This window comes from Lygodium microphyllum, chromosome 29 (genome assembly GCF_053477565.2).
Source record: "Lygodium microphyllum isolate KBCC chromosome 29, Lygodium_microphyllum_v1.1.10, whole genome shotgun sequence".
Taxonomy (NCBI): domain Eukaryota; kingdom Viridiplantae; phylum Streptophyta; class Polypodiopsida; order Schizaeales; family Lygodiaceae; genus Lygodium; species Lygodium microphyllum.
In genome coordinates this window covers 100,864,802-100,886,374 of record NC_141163.1, presented here as the reverse complement: position 1 = coordinate 100,886,374, position 21,573 = coordinate 100,864,802, and the positions used below count along the sequence as shown (strand labels likewise).

The following is a 21,573-nucleotide window of genomic DNA, read 5'->3' as shown; positions in this document are numbered from 1 at the left end:
AATACAATTTACAACAACTACGTTGTCATGAAAACTGTCTTGAATTGCAGGAGACTATCCTAAATAGCAGGAAACTGGTCTTGAACTGTAAGAAAAGGAATGAGATACTTACAAGTTGTATACATCATTGAATACCTAAGGTGCAACTATGGCAAATGCTCAAGGCACTCACAATATCACTCAAATTGTGGGAGAAAAGCTAGACAACAAAAAATTTACTTTATGGAAGTTCCGTATGAAGAATTTTTGGTTGGCAAAGGTTATTGGGACTTATGTACAGGTGATGAGGATGAACCTGAAATACATGAAAGGAATCTGACAAATGATAAGAAAAGGGCTCATAAGTGTAACGTGTCCCCTAGTATCATCCAGGACACGTTGTCGTATTGCTGCGCATTCGAGGTGTGAAAACCACCCAAAAATTGTGTGTGTGATTTGATACTTTGTACATACTTAGTTGTTGTGTTTACATTTATTTTCTGCGTATGAGTATAGTGGGGAGGAGTTGGAGGCATAGTGGTGAACATGATGAGATGCTTTCAGCCTATGTTGAGCAAGGTCAAGTGGAAAGCACAACTGATGCTGGTGAACATGTTACACGTATTCGTTCAGGACTTTGTCTTCTCCTTCTCCAGCTACATCAAAAATACCTAATGATACCAAACCTCCACATCCAGGAGTTGGAAAGAAGGAGGCCAAGCATTGAAACGTGCTATGAGAAGCATGGGGCATGGAGCACAGCTAGAGGCCACATTCACTTATCTCTCGGCAGATTCTGCCTTCCAGGAAGAGCTTGCAGGAATCCTAAAGGATTACGTTGGGCGAGAATCACCACTTTATTTTGTAGAGAGATTGACAGAACATTATAAGCAAGGTCAAGACGGGGGGGCCTCTTATTTATCTGAAAAGAGAGGATTTGAATATACAGGTGCTCACAAGATCAACAACGCCATTGGGCAAGCTTTGCTGGCTAAGCAGATTGGTAAAAACCGTATCATAGCAGAAACTGGTGCAGGGCAGCATGGAGTTGCCACTGCTACAGTGTGTGCTCGCTTTGGGTTACAATGTGTTGTTTATATGGGCGCCAAAGATATGGAACGACAGGCTCTTAATGTATTCAGAATGAGACTCCTTGGAGCTGAGGTACGTGCTGTCCAGTTTGGTACAGGTACGTTGAAAGATGCGACATCAGAAGCAATAAGAGACTGGGTTACAAATGTAGAGACCACACACTATATTTTAGGGTCCGTAGCTGGACCTCACCCTTATCCAATGCTGGTGAGAGATTTTCACGCCATTATTGGCAAAGAGACTCGACGACAGGCTCTAGATAAGTGGGGAGGAACGGAAGGGAAAAAAGAAACACGGAAGGAGAGTCGCTAATTAGCAGATTCAAAAGCTAAGGAGGGAGGGAAAAGCAAGCGTGTGGGACGAAAAGGAAGGAAGGCGAGGCTAATCTGGGAGAGGAGAAGTCTGACGACTGGTGATGAGGCTTCATCAATGAGAAACATTTGGGGAATCCTGGACTTTGCTACTCCACTGGGGAAGAAAAGCTAATTTGTGACGAGAGTGCGTGACAGACAGGAAAACGTGATACACACACACAGACATTTGTTTTTAGAATTAGAGATGCCAAAATTGGGAAAGATCGTGTGTCATTTTTTTCCAAAAAAATGGGGAAGGGAGAAGCCACGACCTATTCGTCGTCATCTCGCTCTCAATATTCTTCTTTTTTTAATAAAACATTAAGCTTTAAAGCTTAAAGCTTTTTTGACTTACCTTGCTTGCCAAGTTTTAAACATGTTTGTTCAACTTTGACTTATGTCTCACAACTCTCGTTCATGCAGTAACTTCTATGATGGATGGCTACAGTCCTTGTTAATCCGGTGGGTTACAATCCCTAGGTCATTTTACTCAAGATCTTCCTTATTTAATGATTTAGAGTTCTTCAAGTCCATTTTTGTGAGAATTTGTGAAGATTTTAAATTAAAGTCAGGATATAACATCCTCTCCCCCTTAGAGGAATCGAGATATCGTCATCTTGAATGAAACTGGGGATATTGGTTACATAGTGATTCATGGCCAATCCAAGTGGCATCCTCTTCAAGGTAGTCTTTCCAATAGACGAGATACTCTCTAAGATTTTTGCTTCTTAGAGTCTTCTCCCGCATGTCAAGTATCATTTCTGGTTGAAGTTCAAGGACTCCTTGACTTGGCATCACAATTTGTTGGTTGTTAAGTGCATGGTGTGGGTTAGGTACATAAGCTTTCAATAGATTGACATGAAATACATTGTGTACTTTCAAGTTGTTATAGGGAGTTGTAGCTTGAAGGCATTTGGTCTGAGACACTTTAGCACCTTATATGGCCCACAATACCTAGGACTTAGCTTCTTGAATTCCCCCAAAGTTAAGGAACTTTTCTTTGGGCGAACTCGTAGGAAAACCATGTCACCTTCTTTGAATATGTGTTCTTGCCTTCGTTGATTGGCATATGCCTTTTGTCAATCCTTGGCAGCTTGAATATCTTGTCTTATAACTCTCACTTGTGTTGATCCATTTCTTCCAGCACTTACCTAGATGCTTCTACCCGTAGTGTAGGATCAGAAAAATTTAATGGGATAAGACAATCTTGCCCATATAGTGCATGAAAAGGAGTCATTTGAACACTTTCATGGTATGATGCATTGTAGGCAAATTCAATGAAGGGTAGGTATTGGATCCACTATTTGGTTTTCCTATTATAATAAGCTATCAGTATGTCCTCAATAACTTGGTTGACCCGCTGCTCTATTTGACCATCGATTTGGGGATGGTAAGTAGTACTGAGAGCTGGGTTCTTAGAGCTTCGAACAAACTCTTCCAAAAGTTTGAGGTGAAGAGAGAATTGTGGTTGCTGTTGATGATTCTTTGGGGTAATCCATGTAACCTAAAAATTCCCTTAATGAATAGCCTAGAGATATTGGAAGCCTTGTAATTGGTTTTGACAAGAATAAGATGTGTAACTTTTGTTAGCATATCAATGCCTACCATTATGGAGTTATATCCACCTTGTATCGAGGGTAATCCAGCTATGAAATCCATGTTGATATACTCCCATTTCCTTTGAGGGATGTCAAGTGGCTGGAGGTTTCCTGGCATCTTGACATGCTCAACCTTAATTCATTGGTAGTTTAGGAATTTGGTGACATACTTGATGAAGAACACCCTGACACGGCACAATATGAACCATGAACTGGCCAAGAGAGGCATACTTGCTGGCCACAAAAACTTGCAAGAAACCTTCTTCTTCACCAAGAATCCATGCTCTCCAAACACACAAGAGGAAGGCATACAAGAAATTGGACAATTCTTCCATCCTCACTCTCTTCCTCTTCCTCACTCTCCATTAGATTTGGCAATGAAGCACAAGAGAAAGGAGCAAGAACAAGAATGATGAGAGTTGTGCCAAAATGGGAGAGGAGGAAATGAAGCGTGAGAGGAGAAGATAAAGGAAGAGGGAGGGTGTAACCACCTCAACCTCCCATCTCCCCAAATCACCTGACAAGCCTCTTCCTTTTCCTTTCTTGATATTATAAAATTGAATTGCATACATCTCGGATAAGGTCTAAAAACCCTTCATTTGTTGAATGAGACAAAAGGTGTTTGACCTTCCCTTTCCTTTCAACATTTTTTTAATGTGAGCCTTTTTGGACTACACATTTTACATTGCTTCATATTTGAAATTTTGACAAAGGGGTACATTTGCAATGAGTCATTTTACAAAAAATTTGTTTTCATGTGAGCACATTTTGGTGCCTTTATTTGCACAGATTTTCCGGTTATCATTTCTCCCACGCTTAAGTGTGAAGCATCCCCATGAACAAATTTGAAGAAGAACCACAATCAGCTCTTAAAAAACCTTCATCTTTATCTTTGATCTTTAGTCTTTCTTCGATCAATGAATTGTCTTGGTTTTCCTTGGATAAGGGAATTCAAATGGAACACATAAACTTAAAAGAAAAACTGCACATCCAGGTCATATAGCCTAGGGTTAAAAGCATAGGGCTCTTAAGCAATCTTGCATTGCAAAAGCAACATCACACTTAGCATCAGTTGAAATGCATCCAATCCATAAAGCACAATAAAAGAAACCCCGAAAAGATATAGAGTTGAAGCATGCCCTTACGAAGTATATGGAAATAGTGTTCTCCCACCCAAAAAATAGATAAAAGGAAAAAGAAATGTAAGTTTTATTAAAAATACAACTAAAATAATTTGAAAACATCTTGTGGGATTGGAGTAGGAGGATATTGGTGAAAGGTCACGATAGAAAAAAAAAAGAATGCATGTGAATAAGCCATAGAGAAGGTTTTTTTTATGAAAGGTTTAAAACCTTTGCTTTATAGTATTATAGGTTGAAAGGATTAAAACGGAAAAAACATGCAGATTGAGATAAGGTCGAAGAGCTGCCACGTGAAACGAAGGCAGGAGCGTGAAAGAGGATCACACGATTTTGATGCCAATACAGTTCTTGGTTGTTGTCGACAGTGGTGCAGTCGGTGTCTGCCCCGAGCTCACGTATGCCCCATTCACCATAGAGCACCTGCATGTATCCGACGACACACAGTGTGGTAGGTGTCAGGCAAGGTAATCGATGACCTTGGAGAGGATATGGGTGGCGTCGATGTGGGCATGGAAGAGTCGAAAAGGTAGTCCTCGATGCAGGTTGGGATAAGGGGCGGGTAAGGAGATATTGAGGAGGACTACTAGGTGAAGATTGGGGGGGCTCAATGGGGACTAGGAAGAATTGGTTCTTGGCAAGCGTGGACGAGGGGTAGGGAGGAGACGAAAGATGGAGTGGAGGGAAGATAGGGGAAAGGAGACAGAGGACAGGGAGGGATTGAGGGATGGATGACTTGCGCTTGGGGGAGTAGTATCGAGCGGAAGGCCGAGGGGGGGTGGAACTGCGAGGATGGGATTGATGGGGATGATGGTGCAGCCATGTAGGGAGAAATCAGAGGGATAGGCGTGGGTGTGTTGGAACAAGGGAAAGAATAGCCGAGGCCAGTAGCACGCACAGAAGCAGCATAAAGCTCATTGAATAGCCTCATCGATCCTCTCTTTCATTCTCCTCTAGTATCTTAGCAAGACTATCTTCATCCCTTTCTCTTTCCCTCGAAATGCAGCAAAGAAAAATCGTATTCCATGGCCAAAAATGCACTTGCATGTCCTTTCTTCTTGTAGGTTCCATGACCACCTCTTTCCTGGTCAGTGCACCAAATGAAGAGCACCCTGCCACAGCACAATATGAACCATGAACCAGCTAAGAGAGGCTACAAGCACACTTGCTGGCCACAAAAACCTGCAAAAAACCTTCTTCTTCACCAAGAATCCATGCTCTCCAAACACACAAGAGGAAGGCACACAAGATATTGAACAATTCATCCATCCTCACTCTCTTCCTCTTCCTCACTCTCCATTAGATTTGGCAATGAACCACAAGAGAAAGGAGCAAGAACAAGAAAGATGATACCTGTGCCAAAATGGGAGAGGAGGAAATGAAGCGAAATCAGTGCAAATAAAGGTACCAAAATGTTCTCACATGGAAACAATTTTTTTGTAAAATCACTCATTGCAAATGTACACCTTTGTCAAAATTTCAAATATGAAGCAATGTAAAATGTGTAGTCAAAAAAGGCTCACATTAAAAAAATGTTGAAAGGAAAGGGAAGGTCAAACACCTTTTGTCTCATTCAACAAATGATGGGCTTTTAGACCTTAGCCAAGATGTATGCAATTCAATTTTATAATATTAAGAAAGGAAAAGGAAGAGGCTTGTCGAGTGATTTGGGGAGGTGGGAAGTTGAGGTGGTTACACCCTCTCTCTTCCTTTATCTTCTCCTCTCACGCTTCATTTCCTCCTCTCCCATTTTGGCACAACTCTCATGTTTCTTGTTCTTACTCCTTTCTATTGTGCTTCATTGCCAAATCTAATGGAGAGTGAGGAAGAGGAAGAGAGTGAGGATGGAGAAATTGTTCAATTTCTTGTTTGCCTTCCTCTTGTGTGTTTGGAGAGCATGGATTCTTGGTGAAGAAGAAGGTTTCTTGTAGGTTTTTGTGGCCAACAAGTGTGCTTGCAGCCTTTCTTGGCCGGTTCGTGGTTCATATTGTGCCGTGTCAGGGTGCTCTTCATTTAAAATGACAACCCTCCTCCCACAAACATAATCAACCACAAAACCTGTAATATTCTTGCTTAAAATATATATATATATATATTATAAAGGCCAGGTGAAGTCTTGGGGAAGTGACAATGTTACATTGGGACGGGTTAATCTAATACACTCGCCACTGAGCCCAATCAAGACATAGCTTAGCAAAACTCGTATTTCTCATGGGAACCTCCTCTTTGGGAGGAGGATAATGGATGAATATAGATTTAATGCAAAATTTTTTATTACCTTCCCCCAGCCGAAGCGTGGCTGAGGGAAGGGGATGGTACTAAAATGGGAGAGTGAATGAGGTGGAGGGGAGAGTCTACATGCGGCCAAACACGTGGGGGGAAGGGAAGGCCTTATCCCTTCCTATAAATACCCCTCTCTAAGGGATGAGAGGGAGGAGGGTCATGGTGATAATCTGGAGGGTCAATCGCTGGTGGAGGCATTCCAGGTAGGGGGCAACCACGGCGTGTTGTGAGTGGAGGGCCGAAAGGCACCGCACGTCAACTGCCGCCTCTACATCGCTATTCGTGGCCACGAGATTTTCCAGCTGACAGGGTGAAAGAGGAAGGAGCTGAAGATGCTGCGCCCTGTGTAGAGGGAGCCACCAGCTGCAGCCAGATGAGACGCCAGCGCCGCCTTCCTTATCCCCGCCGACTCCCTGACAATCGTCGTCATTTCCCCCCATTTCGTGTTTTTCTTTCTTTCTTTTCTCCTCCTTTGACCACGTGGATTTAGGGGGAAATCAGAAGCTTCCTAAGTTATGGAAGCTTCTTAAAGAAGCAAGGCCTAAGACCTTGTACACACGGGATCATTCCGGGAGGGGGTTTAAAAGCCCTCCCTTAAAACCTATGTTCCCACAGGCCTAAATCCCACAAGCTCATTCCCAAGAGGTTTTCTCAAGTAGGCTTCAAAGCCCACAAGCCATTAGTAAGCTCCTTTTTCGTAAGCACCACTCGTAAGGGCCTTTCCACAAAAATCCCCGTTCCTAAAACCATAAGTCCCGTCTTGTGTTTGGCCCGTGTTTTACCCTCATATTTTCTTCTTTTTTTTGTACTCTCCTAAGGCCTTTCTAAACCCCATACACGCCTTTTTCCCCCATACTATAAACCCTTGTGTTATCTTTTAAATTTCCCTTTGGGTTTGAAAAACCCCTAAATCCTTCCACTCCATTCCCAAAGATATCCCAAGGGCTTTCATAGATGTTTGTGAAGCCACACTCACACATAATCTTTTCCACCGTGATTATATCCTATAGACCCTTTTTCTCTTAAGCTTTATAAACCTTTCCCTCTCCGAAGAGCTAAGATTTTTGAGATCTTATTATCCCTTCTTGTGGTCAACTTTTTGAACGACTTCTTGCCTAGAAAGAGAGACGGTGGAAATCCAGAAGAAAGAGTAAAAGCTGTCTTCACATTGGAACTGCGATGCCGCCTATGAAAGTCCAAGGAGTAGCTGCGGGAGGGTCATCTCCTGGTATCCATGTGGATATCTCACCCCAAAACCAGGTTTTTCTTCTTCTTGGTTTTAAATTGGTTTTAAGCCAATCATGCAAAGATAAATTGTTAGGGATAGGATATATTTTTTCGAGTTATTTTCAATGAATGAGTTTAACTTAAATCGAACAAATGATAATGTATAGAACATAGTTTCCTTCGAATAGCATCATGCATTAAAACGAATTACGAGCAAGATTATCTGCCTACTGTAGTAGTATATTTCGACTAAAACTTGAAGGTATAAAAACCGTAGCTTACACCATTAGTCCTATTCCTTTTTGCAACGAATCATTGTAGAAGATTAAATTCATGAAAGGTTTCTTTCGTTGCTCAAATTACTAGGAAGTTATCATTGCTAATTGCATATCTTAGCAAGGAAAAGATTGTTATTTGGCATGAGTTTTGTTTGCAAGGAAAAAGGAAGATAAATTGAATTTTACCGACTGAAAAATCAATTGTCACAAGGATAACAAATCGTGACGAGGTGATCAATATTACCTTCCAAAAGATAACCAAACCAATCTAAACTTAGAAATACCATGTTGAAAAAAAATTTGCCTTGGAAATGATTTAAAGACCAAAGAAACGTTTATACCTTAAGCACTTGACTACTTTCCTTATTGTAGGGTCAATAAATTCGTAAAGATAAAGAACTAGGGTTTGTCCTTGAGGTTTTTAAAAAGAGACCCTAGGTCCGACATACGTCAGCTTAAAGAAACTAAAACGGATTATTTCATCGCAGGACTTGCACAGCAAGTATGAAGTCATGTAGTCTTGTGATTGATTCACAAGAAGAAAGGGTAAACAACCTCAACAAGGATGGCAGATCCTTATGCAAGTTATCTTGCAAAAGGATGTATTCTTGGATTTCCTTCTAAATAAGAAAAGTTACAAATCGAAAACTAAAGTATCCAATGACATTTAGGGTTGACCAAGTTGGGTTAATAAGATACGTCCTAACCCGGAATATAAAGGAGCTTGCCAAGTTGCAAGATCCCTTGGAATGAGTATGGATACATTCGAAAGGAAAGAATCATTCCTTAGCAGTTTGCCAAACAACAAGGTCGATTAATGGAAATGTTTGTGCTTGCTAGAGATTTTAGAGCACTGTTTGATTTATGAATTACAAATTAAATGAATACCTATACTTCAGGATGAAGGCCTGAAGGGAGAGGCAGTTTCAGTTACCTTCGAGTGCCTGCCTAACCCTAACCAATGGGGTTGTTGACCGCGCCGGGAACGTGGACCGAACCCACCGCGAGAGGTCTTTCTGTTGAGCTCTACTTGGAGCAGGAGGACGCTTGGGTGCCAGGGGGGGCTTTGGCCGTAAATCCCCCACCTTCTGGGTCTTGCACAAGAGGCTAATGTGACTCGGGATTGGATCTCGAGGCCCGCATACTAGTTTACGGGCGGAAGCTTGGAATAGTGATCCCTGCGGATTACTGGATAGTCTTCAGGCGGATTACAGACAAGCCTACGGGCGAAACTCCTTGTATTTCAAAGATAAAATGATGAAATGTTAATAAAAAACTTGTTTGATATTGTTTTTCTATGTCACGTGATAAGATTACATGAAGGAACCAGTGCTTAACGGTTTAATTAAAGAAGCTGATTGTTATATGTCAAAATTAATGTGTTAGATAATTACATAACTAAAACAAATCGAGGAAAGTGCGGAGGATGGGCCATGGGTCCGTCCTACGGTTGGGTGATCCCGGTTAGCCGGGAACTTTTCTAAAAATCTCAAAGAACAGTGGGATGATCGTCAAAGAAAACAAATAACGAAAGCGATGACCTAGAGTTATGTCTTAATCGATTTACGCTGTTTTAGGGGAACGGAATAGGACTATGACTTATGGCACAGAGGTTGAGCTTTGCATCCCTCTCTTTTCCCATTCTCCTTGAACCAAGTGCAGCATAAATCTGCTTCGGATTTGGCGTTTCTGCATAAAGTAGTATGCTTGGGTTTGACGCTAGTTGCTGTTAGATAATGACCAATCATGATAACCCTAATTCCAGTCGATCCTAAGTGGGAACAGCCAAGATACTTCCGCTACGTGGCTGACGCGGAAAGACCTAGATCGCAAATCCCGTAACATTCCATGGGAGTGCCGGGCGGAGCTTTCTGGACATCCTTTCCGATGGACTGCTAAGACGTGTCCCGGATGATTCTAGTGGACATGTTACAATTGGTATCAGAGCCGACTAATAACGGAATTGCTTTTATAAAATCTCAATAAAATGAAGTAAAGAAGTTGTTGTTGTCCAAACATTTTCCACCTTCAATGCTGTCTTGCAGAGTTACGAAGCGTGGAACAAGTTTTTGGTATTTCGGGTCATGTTTATGACTGCAATGCATTCTTCGCTTTATAGACAAAGAATTGGGATGGTGAACATCCTGGAGCAAATTTATAATCCATCACCTCTATACATAGAACGAAGTTGGACAGGGTCTTTAGGAATCTACTATATAGCCGCCCACCGGTTTGCTTATCTACAAACCGACCTAAAGAGGATCAAGTGGTTGGAAGACTTGAAAGTCGTGAAGCTGTTCGTTTTTGTGGAAGCTCACGTAAATTCGACTTTACATATCCAAGGTCAGAGGGTTGAGATGAACTCATATGTATATGAGGAAGTAACCCGTGTAATCCCCACCGACAGGATTAAAGTGTTGGGCCACCATGAGAAGTATGGATTCCAATGGAAAGGATATCCTGAACTTCCAATGACTTATCGATTCCTGAAGATCCATGACCCAAAACCCTACTATTGCTCAGTTCCTGTAGATAAATGCAATACAATGTTGTTCTCCCCAAACTGAATGTAACGATTGGCTTATCATCACATGAAACTTTGTATTCGAAAGGGCTATGCCCATGTAAATACAAATAAAGACTTCTTTCTATCAGTGTCTAGCTCTGTATAAGAATTGATAAAAAGTTAAGTAGCTACATTGTTTACGAGATAGCTGAACTAAAAATGAAAGATAAGCTAACGTTGATTATCATATAATAACGTTAAGAAAACCTTTATTCAGGCACGACCCCAGGTACAGGTTCCAAACTCGCCTCCTACATCAAGTACTACTGTGATCCAAGAGAAGAAGTTCCTTCTCAAACAGATTAAGCCACCCAAGTTTGACGGGAGAGGCAGATTCCTCCAGGCTGATGCTGAAATTTGGATTGAATCCATGGAGGATTACTTCGAAGCAACCGGTACTGCACCCACCAATCAGGCTATGCTCGCCAAGTTAAAGCTCACCGGTGAAGCCAGACTTTGGTGGAAGCAATGGTGCAGGGATCAAGCGATTGCAAAGGGATCCGTTACCTGGGAGACGCTAAAGAAAGCCGTGCAGGGAAGATACTTACCACCTGCATATCGCATACAGAAAATGAATGAGTTCTACGAGCTAAAACAGCTAGGACTCATTCTTGACGCATACTACTCTAAATTCGTTTCACTTTTAAAGTATGCGCCACAGATGGACATGACGCAGCAAGTGTCCAAATTTTGTGCGGGCTTAAATCCACCAATAAATACCCATCTGGAATCTATGCGTCCATCACACCTTCAGGATGCACTCATTCGAGCGGCACCCATAATTCAGGAGGTGCAAGCTAGACCAAGGGGTAATAAAACTTGGTCTTATAGTGACCCGAACAGAGGAGCATTCAGACCTCAAATGAAGAGAGTTCAACGTCATAATCAGGGACAAAGAAAGAAAGCAAGGACAAATAACGTCAACAACTTTGTTCCTACTCAAAGTAATGGCCGAAACCTCCGTTGTTTCCTCTGTAACAAACCCGGTCACTTCAAGAGGCAATGTCCCAAGCTCAGCGGAGGACATCACCAAGCGCCTTTCCAAGGAGCAGGCCATGGTCAAGGAGCCGCTACCCGAGGAAGAGGAAGAACCTCCTGTATAGCTAATAGGCAAAGATGCGAAGAAGAAGAAGAAGAAGAAGAAGAAGAAGATTCGACCATGGAAGCAGAGTTCGAAAGAGCGATAGTCCATGCCGCTCTACACAAGAAAGGGCCGAATCGCTAGTTCTCGGTGATTCAAACACCGTCGGACTATCAAGGTAAAGGTTTCAAAACCTTGATTGATTGTGGCAGTACACATTCCTTTATCTCACCAGCATGTGCAAAAAGATTAGGAATAGCCACAGTAGAAGCACCTACCCTGCTTGTGGAATTGGCAAATGGTCGTGAGGTAACTTGTATCAGGCAAACTGCTAAGGTGGAATTCTTTCTATGAGGAAAGAAGACTTCAGTCAAATTCAGAGTCATCAATTTAGGTATCCATGAGTGTCTACTGGGGATGGATTGGATTAAGCCCAACGACGCCCACATTCATTGTGGGAAGGGTCAAGTTTCCTTTCGAAATGCTGAAAGCGAATTTGTCTCAACTCAAGGTGAGGCAGGAGTTCCAAGAATCCAGTTGTCCAAAATATCTCGGATCATAAAAGGAGTCAGAAAAGGATTGCCCGTTTACTTGATCAAACTCAACAAGTTAGATCAAAAGCAAGAGTCTCATGAAGGACCTTCTTGGCTAAAGGAATACGCTGATGTATTCCCTGAAGAATTGACTGAACTTCCGCCTCAAAGAGAAGTCGATCATGAGATTAGGTTAGTGCCTGGAGCTGCACCAATCGCAAAGAGACCTTATAGAATGTCCATACCAGAAGCAATTGAGCTGAAGGAACAACTCAAGCAACTCTTAGATCAGGGCTACATCCGGCCTAGCAATTCACCGTGGGGAGCTCCAGTACTATTCCAGAAAAAGAAAGATGGGACACTTCGACTATGTATTGATTACCGAGGGTTGAACCAATCAACAGTCAAGAACAAGTATCCCATTCCTAGAATAGATGAGCTTCTTGATCGTCTTCAGGGTGCAAAGATCTTCTCCAAGATTGATCTCAGGTCAGGTTACTATTAGATAAGGATCAAGGAAGAAGATATCCTAAAGACGGCCTTCAATACAAGATATGGGCACTTTGAGTTCCTAGTTATGTCATTCGGGCTTACGAATGCACCTGCCACCTTCAATAGATTAATGGAGGATATCTTTAGACCATATCTTGATGATTTCGTGCTTGTCTTCTTCGATGACACTTTAGTCTATTCTAAACAGGAAGAAGATCATGAACCTCAACTTCAGATTGTCCTTGAGACAATGAGGTCACATAAGCTGTATGCAAAAATGAAGAAGTGTGCATTCTTCAAGCGTCAGATTGAATATCTGGGATTCATAGTATCATCAAAAGGGATATCAGTAGATCCAGCCAAGGTCAGAGATGTGCTTGAATGGCCAATACCAGTATCCGTCAAAGAGATACGTAGCTTTCTTGGATTGACATGATGGTATAGGGTCTTCATCAAAAACTATGCTTTGATTGCAGCACTTCTTACGGATTTACTAAATAAGTAGACTTCCATTACATGGTCAACTTCCGAACAAAATAGCTTTGACAGATTGAAGCAAATTTTGGTATCAGCACCTATTCTAAAACTTCCTGACCTCAATAAGGAGTTCAAGGTAGTAACTAATGCTAGCATTCTTGCCTTGGGGTGTGTACTTATGCAAGAAGGTCATCCAGTAGCATACTCTTCAAGGAAATTGAAGAGTCATGAAAAGAATTATGCCACGCATGATCTGGAATTACTACTTGTCATCCATGCTCTAAAGCTTTGGAGACACTACCTCTTGGGTAACAAGTTTACTCTAGTCACCGACCGTAAGAGCCTCAAATGGATCTTTACCCAGAATGAGCTCAACATGAGGCAACGTCGGTGGATTGAGGTGTTGGAGGAATATGACTTTGAAATCAAGTACCGACCAGGGAAAGAGAATGTAGTTGCCGATGCACTTAGTCGCAAGGCATTCCTAAATTCCCTAATCTTGCAGAATCCATTAACGGCCAGATCTCTGGCTACAAAAGTATCTATGCCAAACAATCCAATACTTGAATTAGCTAGAAAGGAAGCATGCCATGATTTGGCCTACCAAACAATGCTAAAGGAAATATCTACCAAGAAGCAGAATCAAAAGTTGCAAGCTAGGTATCAGGAATTTTCCATTGATAATGGACTTATCTACTACAGAACAAGGCTATGTATACCAGCAAGCCAGTCACTTAAGCAGAAGATAATGTGGGAAGCTCATGATTCCCCTTTCGCATGACATCTTGGCTATGCTAAGACTCTTAATGCAGTTAGGAAGAGCTACCATTGGGAGAGGCTTAAAGGTGACATTCTCAAATATGTCACTGAGTGTTTGTCTTGCCAACGTATCAAAGCCGAACATGTCTTGATGCCAGGGAAAGTGCAACCACTTGACATCCCTCAAATGAAATTGGAATTCATCGGTATGGATTTTGTTATAGGCTTACTCCAAGTCCAGGGGGGATACAACTCTATCATGGTTGTGGTTGACATGCTTACCAAGGTTGCACACCTTATCCCAGTAAAGACAAACTATAAAGCCTCCGATATTGCAAGATTTTTTATCAAGGAGATATTCAAGCTACATGGTTTACCCAAAAGAATCATTAGTGATCGAGATTCTCTCTTCACATCACACTTCTGGAGAGCTATCTTTGAAGCTATTGGGACTCAACTCTGTTTTAGCACCGCCTACCATCCCCAAACGGATGGCCAAACAAAGCGACTAAATCAAGTCATTGAGGATATGCTTAGGGCATACTGCTCTTGAGAACCCAAAAAGTGGATTCAATACTTGCCTTTGGTAGAATTTGCCTATAATGCTTCTTACCAGCAAAGCATTCAGATGACCCCTTTCCAAGCATTATATGGTCATGATTTTCGAAGTCTTCTAAACTTTTCTATTCCAACCCTAAGGGTTGAAGCGTCAAGGCAGATGTTGGAAGGGATGGATGATCAAATAAAGTCAATAAGACAAGACACAGAGGCAGCCAAGGATAGACAGAAGGCATACACGGATCTGAAACGTCAAGAAAGAGTCTTCGAAGAAGGAGACATTGTCTTCATTCGCGTACGCCCTAAAAAGAGTTCTCTAGCCCTAGGAGATTGCAAGAAGCTAAGTCCAGGGTATTGTGGGCTGTACAAAGTCCTCAAATGCCTAGGACCCAATGCTTATAAATTACAACTCCCTGAGAACCTAAAAGTTCACAATGTATTCCATATCAGCTTATTGAAAAAATATATACCCAACCCTAACCATGTACTTGATGACCAAAAAATTGTAATGCCTAATCAAGGAGTCCTTGAACTAAGGCCGGATAGGATCTTATATGTTAGGAAGAGACAGTTAAGATCCAGAACCTTGAGAGAATGCCTCCTCCAGTGGAGGGATTATCCCGAAGAGGATGCCACGTGGGTAGATGAAGGCACTCTCAACAATCAATATCCCCAGTTTATCTCGAGATGAGGACATCTCGATTCCTCTAAGGGGGAGAGAATGTAATATTCTTGCTTAAAATATATATATATATATTATAAAGGCCAGGTGAAATCTCGGGGAAGTGACAATGTTACATTGGGACGGGTTAATCTAATACACTCGCCACTGAGCCCGATCGAGACATAGCTTACCAAAATCTGTATTTCTCATGGGAACCTCCTCTTGGGAGGAGGATAAGGGATAAATATAGATTTAATGCAAATTTTTTTATTACCTTCCCTCAGCCGAAGCGTGGCTGAGGGAAGGGGATGGTACTGAAATGGGAGAGTGAATGAGGTGGAGGGGAGACTCAACATGCGGCCAAACACGTGGGGGAAAGGGAAGGCCTTATCCCTTCCAATAAATACCCCTCTCTAAGGGGTGAGAGGGAGGAGGGTCGTGGTGATAATCTGGAGGGTCAATCGCTGGTGGAGGCATTCCACGCAGGGGCAACCACACCTGTTGTGAGTGGAGGGCCGAAAGGCACCGCACGTCAACTGCCGCCTCTACATCGCTATTCGTGGCCACGAGATTTTCCAGCTGACAGGGTGAAAGAGGGAGGAGCTGAAGATGCTGCGCCCTGTGTAGAGGGAGCCACCAGCTGCAGCCAGATGAGACGCCAGCGCCGCCTTCCTTATCCCCGCCGACTCCCTGACAATCGTCGTCATTTCCCCCCATTTCGTGTTTTTCTTTCTTTCTTTTCTCCTCCTTTGACCACGTGGATTTAGGGGAAAATTAGAAGCTTCCAAAGTTATGGAAGCTTCTTAAAGAAGCAAGGCCTAAGACCTTGTACACACAAGATCATTCCGGGAGGGGGTTTACAAGCCCTCCCTTAAAACCTATGTTCCCACAAGCCTAAATCCCACAAGCTCATTCGCAAGAGGGTCTCAAATAGGCTTCAAAGCCCACAAGCCATTAGTAAGCTCATTTTCCGTAAGCACCACTCATAAGGGCCTTTCCACAAAAATCCCCGTGCCTAAAACCATAAGTCCCGTTTTGTGTTTGACCCCGTGTTTTACCCTCTTTTTTTTTTTTGTACTCTCCTAAGGCCTTTCTAAACCCCGTACATGTAAACCCCGTACATGCCTTTTTTCCCCATACTATAAACCCTTGTGTTATCTTTTAAATTTCCCTTTGGGTTTGAAAAACCCCTAAATCCTTCCACTCCATTGCCAAAGATATCCCAAGGGCTTTCATAGATGTTTGTGAAGCCACACTCACACATAATCTTTTCCACCGTGATTATATCCTATAGACCCTTTTTCTCTTAAGCTTTATAAACCTTTCCCTCTCCGAAGAAACTAAGATTTTTGAGATCTTATTATCCCTTCTTGTGGTCAACTTTTTGAATGACTTCTTGCCTCGAAAGAGAGATGATGGAAATCCGGAAGAAAGAGTAAAAGTTGTCTTCACATTCGAACTATGATGCCGCCTAAGAAAGTCCAAGGAGTAGCTGCGGGAGGGTCATCTCCTGGTATCCATGTGGATATCTCACCCCAAAACTAGGTTTTTCTTCTTCTTGGTTTTAAATCGATTTTAAGCCAATCATGCAAAGATAAATTGTTAGGGATAGGATATATTTTTCCGAGTTATTTTCAATGAATGAGTTTAACTTAAATCGAACAAATGATAATTTATAGAATATAGTTTCCTTCGAATAGCATCATGCATTAAAACGAATTACGAGCAAGATTATCTGCCTACTGTAGTAGTATATTTCGGCTAAATCTTGAAGGTATAAAAACCACAGCTTGCACCATTAGTCCTATTCCTTTTTGCAACAAATCATTGTAGAAGATTAAATTCATGAAAGGTTTCTTTTGTTGCTCAAATTACTAGAAAGTTATCATTGCTAATTGCATATCTTAGCAAGGAAAAGATTGTTATTTGGCATGAGTTTTGTTTGCAAGGAAAAAGGAAGATTAAATTGAATTTTACCGACTGAAAAATCAATTGTCACAAGGATAACAAATCGTGACGAGGTGATCAATATTACCTTCCAAAAGATAACCAAACCAATCTAAACTTAGAAATACCATGCTGAAAAAAAATATGCCTTGGAAATGATTTAAAGACCAAAGAAACATTTATACCTTAAGCACTTGACTACTTTCCTTATTGTAGGGTTAATAAATTCGTAAAGATAAAGAACTAGGGTTTGTCCCTAAGGTTCTTAAAAAGAGACCCTAGGTTCGACATACGTCAACTTAAAGAAACTAAAACGGATTATTTCATCGCAGGACTTGCGCAGCAAGTACGAAGTCATGTAGTCTTGTGATTGATTCACAAGAAGAAAGGGTAAACAACCTCAACAAGGATGGCAGATCCTTATGCAAGTTATCTTGCAAAAGGATGTATTCTTGGATTTCCTTCTAAATAAGGAAAGTTACAAATCGGAAACTAAAGTATCCAATGAACTTTAGGGTTAACCAAGTTGGGTTAATAAGGTACGCCCTAACCCAGAATATAAAGGAGCTTGCCAAGTTGCAAGATCCCTTGGAACCAGTGTGGATACATTCGAAAGGAAAGAATCATTCCTTAGCAGTTTGCCAAACAACAAGGTCGATTAATGGAAATGTTTGTGCTTGCTAGAGATTTTAGAGCACTGTTTGATTTATGAATTACAAATTAAATGAATACCTATACTTCAGGATGAAGGCCTGAAGGGAGAGGCAGTTTCAGTTACCTCCGACTGCCTGCCTGACCCTAACCAAGGGGGTTGTTGACCGCGCCGGGAACGTGGACCGAACCCACCGCGAGAGGTCTTTCCGTTGAGCTCTACTTGGAGGGACGCTTGGGTGCCAGGGGGGGCTCTGGCCGTAAATCCCTCGCCTTTCAGGTCCTGCACAAGAGGCTAACGTGACTCGGGATTGGATCTCGAGGCCCGCATACTAGTTTACGGGCGGAAGCTTGGAATAGTGATCCCTACGGATTACTGGATAGCCTTCGGGCGGATTACGGACAAGGCTAGGGGAAGAACTCCTTGCATTTCAAAGATAAAATGATGAAATGTTAATAAAAAACTTGTTTGATATTGTATTTCTATGTCACGTAATAAGATTACGTGAAGGAACCAGTGCTTAATGGTTTAATTAAAGAAGCTGATTGTTATATGTCAAAATTAATGTGTTAGATAATTACATAACTAAAACAAATCGAGGAAAGTGCGGAGGATGGGCCATGGGTCCGTCCTACAGTTGGGTGGTCCCGGTTAGCCGGGAACTTTTCTCAAAATCTCAAAGAATAGTGGAATGATCGTCAAAGAAAACAAATAACGAAAGGGATGACCTAGAGTTATGTCTTAACCCATTTACGCTATTTTAGGGGAACGGAATGGGACTATGCCTTATGGCAGAGAGGTTGAGCTTTGCATCCCTCTGGTTTCCCATTCTCCTTGAACCAAGTGCAGTGTAAATCCGCTTCGGATCTGGCGTTTTTGCGTAAAGTAGTACGCTTGGGGCTGACGCTAGTTGCTGTTAGATAATGACCAATCAAGATAACCCTAATTCCGATCGATCCTAAGTGGGAACGGCCAGGATACTTCCGCTATGTGGCAGATGCGGAAAGACCTAGATCGCAAATCCTGTAACATTCCATGGGAGTGCTGGGCGGAGCTTTCTAGACATACTTTCTGATGGACTGGTAAGACGTGTCGTGGATGATTCTAGTGGACACGTTACAAAACCAGGGACAAAGCATACAAAATCTATGTATATGACTCTGCCATTAATCTCAAGAATTGAAAATAAACCATAAATCTTTCTTTTAATAATAAACAAATCTTCATCATCTTCATCCATAGCTTCAACCATTATGTAAGAACAAAAGGAAAAAGAGAAATTTCTGCACAAAAGACAGAGGAGAGATGAAAAAAATTTGCACACCAAAAGGTGAATATGCAATTGGACAAGAGAGAGGAAAGGAAAGAGGCACATAACCACTCCTGCACTCCACCCCACCTCTTCCCCAAAAAGCACACCCCTTTGTATTCTTATTGTTTCTTTGAAATTTTGATACATATGATATTATAAGACCTTTGGCCTTTAATTTTGAGTATTCCTACCCTTTACAAATGCATGCACATAACACTTGAAAGTATACCATTGACTTTAATAGATGTTGCCCCCCTCCCCCTTATGTGGGTTATTATTATAGTAATTTTGTAACAATGTACTTGTTATCTTTTTTACAAAAGATGAAATTATAATATATGCATGGAAATTTTTGTGCCTTGTTTTTATTCTTCTTTTGAGTGTCATCACTTGAGTACATCACCCTTGAGTCTTTCCTAGTAGAAGCTTCTTCTAAGTGTATTAAGAGTCTTAGTATAACTAGGATGACCTGAGAATGGGGAATCATGAGCTTCCCAGAGCATTTTCCTTTTGAGTTCCTGACTTGTAGGAATACACGGTCTTTTCCTATAATAGTCAAGCTCCTCGTTTATGGAAAAATTTTGATACTTAAATTTGAGTTTTGGATTTGAATCCTTAACAAAAATTTCTCTTAAAACAAGTTCTAATAGCTTTGATCCTTTCTTGCCTCTTCTTTAGCCATTTTTATGAGAGGGTTTCTTGGCATTGAAATCATTGTAGCAAGAGTTCCAGCCCTAGAGGGTTCTTCTAGGATTAGAGCATTAAGGAATGATTTACGGCTTAGGGCATCTGCAATCACATTCTCCTTGCCTGGTCTATATTTGATTTCAAAATCAAAATCTTGCAAGGTCTCAACCCATCGGCATTGTCTCATATTGAGATCTGGCTGTTGAGTAAAAATCGAATTTAGGTTTTTATAATCAATGACTAGAGAAAACCTATTACCAAGCAGGTAATGTCTCCATAGTTTAAAGGTATGAATTACAACAAGTAATTCTAGTTCATGTGTGGCATAGTTTCTTTTCTTGGATCTTTAATTTTCTTGAAGCATACGCTATTGGATGTCCTTCTTGCATAAGCTCACAACCCAAAGCAAGAGAGCTTGCATCAGTTATGACTTTGAATTATTTGCTAAGGTCGGGTAACTTAAGATAGGGGCAGTTACCAAACTTTGCTTAAGCTTCTCAAAGCTAGATTTTTCAACGGATGTCTATGTAATCATTAGGAGAAATATGGACTCTCTTTTTTTTCCCTTAAGGAGTTAATAAACAAATATAGGCTTAACCAATGAGAGATCTAGGATTCCAGATTCATGTAACATGAATCTTCTAGCCATATCTTGGCCCAAATCTTCCCTAAACAATAAAATAAGGGGAAATGTGGGGAATACAATGTTGTCACTTCCTGGAAGTTTGTGACTCGAATTTTCATTTTCTTATTTTTTTATGTTTGACTTTTCATTTCTCCACTTTTCAGTTTCCCCCTCTTTCTTAGGCGGAACTCAAATTTATCATATCTCTTTCCCCACTTCTTCTTTCTTGACGAAATTTTACAGCCTCATTGTTGGTTGCCCTATTTGTAACCTTGTGAAATTTCATTTCCTCTACACAAACACAGAGTGAGTTTCACATGTCTTATGAGAGTAGAGCTTGTTCTACAAAAACCCTAAGATTTTTTTCACAAAACTTTACAGGTATATTGTTCTCTTCCATGGATGTTCTATGGTGAAGTTTTATCTCGTTTGGACAAAACATGTGTAAGTTATGTGCATTCTCTGACATGTAATTTCTTTTATTTTGGTACTTTAAGAGTCTCTTACAGTCAAGAACAATGATCTTTTGAACACTCAACTTCTTCTTCAACATCTTATAGTTTCTCTATAAACAAAGTTACAAGTATGTTGTTTTGTTTTTTTGTTGCTCTGTAGTTAAATTTTATCTCTTTTTTGGAAAAAATGTATGCAAGTTATATGCATATCGAGCTTTCCTTTTTTTTTAAAACTCCAAGAGTCTCCAAGGGTGGAGAATAATGATTTTTTTAAAACTCAACTTCTTCAACATCTTTGGGATTCTTTGCAAAGAGAGCCATAGGTATATTGTCATTTTTTTCTGTTGCTCCTTGGTTAAGTTTCATGCTCCTTGGTTAAGTTTCAACTCATTTGGACAAATCCTATGTAAGTTATATGTATGCTTTGACCCAAGATTTCTTTTGTTTTTGTACTTTAGGAATTTGTCAGTGAAGGAACAGTGGTCTTGTTATAAGTCAACTTCTTGTTCAACATCTCTGGGCTTCTTTGTGAAAAGAATTACATGTACAATGTTTTTTTTAAATTGCTCCATTTAAATACCATGTCATTTGGAGAGAAAATTTGCAAATTATACACATGCTAATAGGTAACTTTTCTATATCTTCAATAGGAAAGATAGTGGCAGTAATTGGATTTGTGATAAGTACTATAAGTTGTATTGGATTTCGATACACCCAAGTACTCAAGGGAGTTTCAAGGTCAAGCATAAGAATGTTGCAAAAACTAGCAAACATTGGAAAGGTAGAATTTTAGAGTTCAAAAAAGTATTTAATGGA

The 21,573-nt window shown here is 41.0% G+C and overlaps 1 pseudogene; it reads left to right on the top strand.

The window, feature by feature from the left end:
• The first annotated feature begins 723 nt into the window (after positions 1-723).
• Positions 724-1,383, top strand: LOC148010965 (tryptophan synthase beta chain 2, chloroplastic pseudogene; annotated as a pseudogene).
• Positions 1,384-21,573: the final 20,190 nt, after the last annotated feature.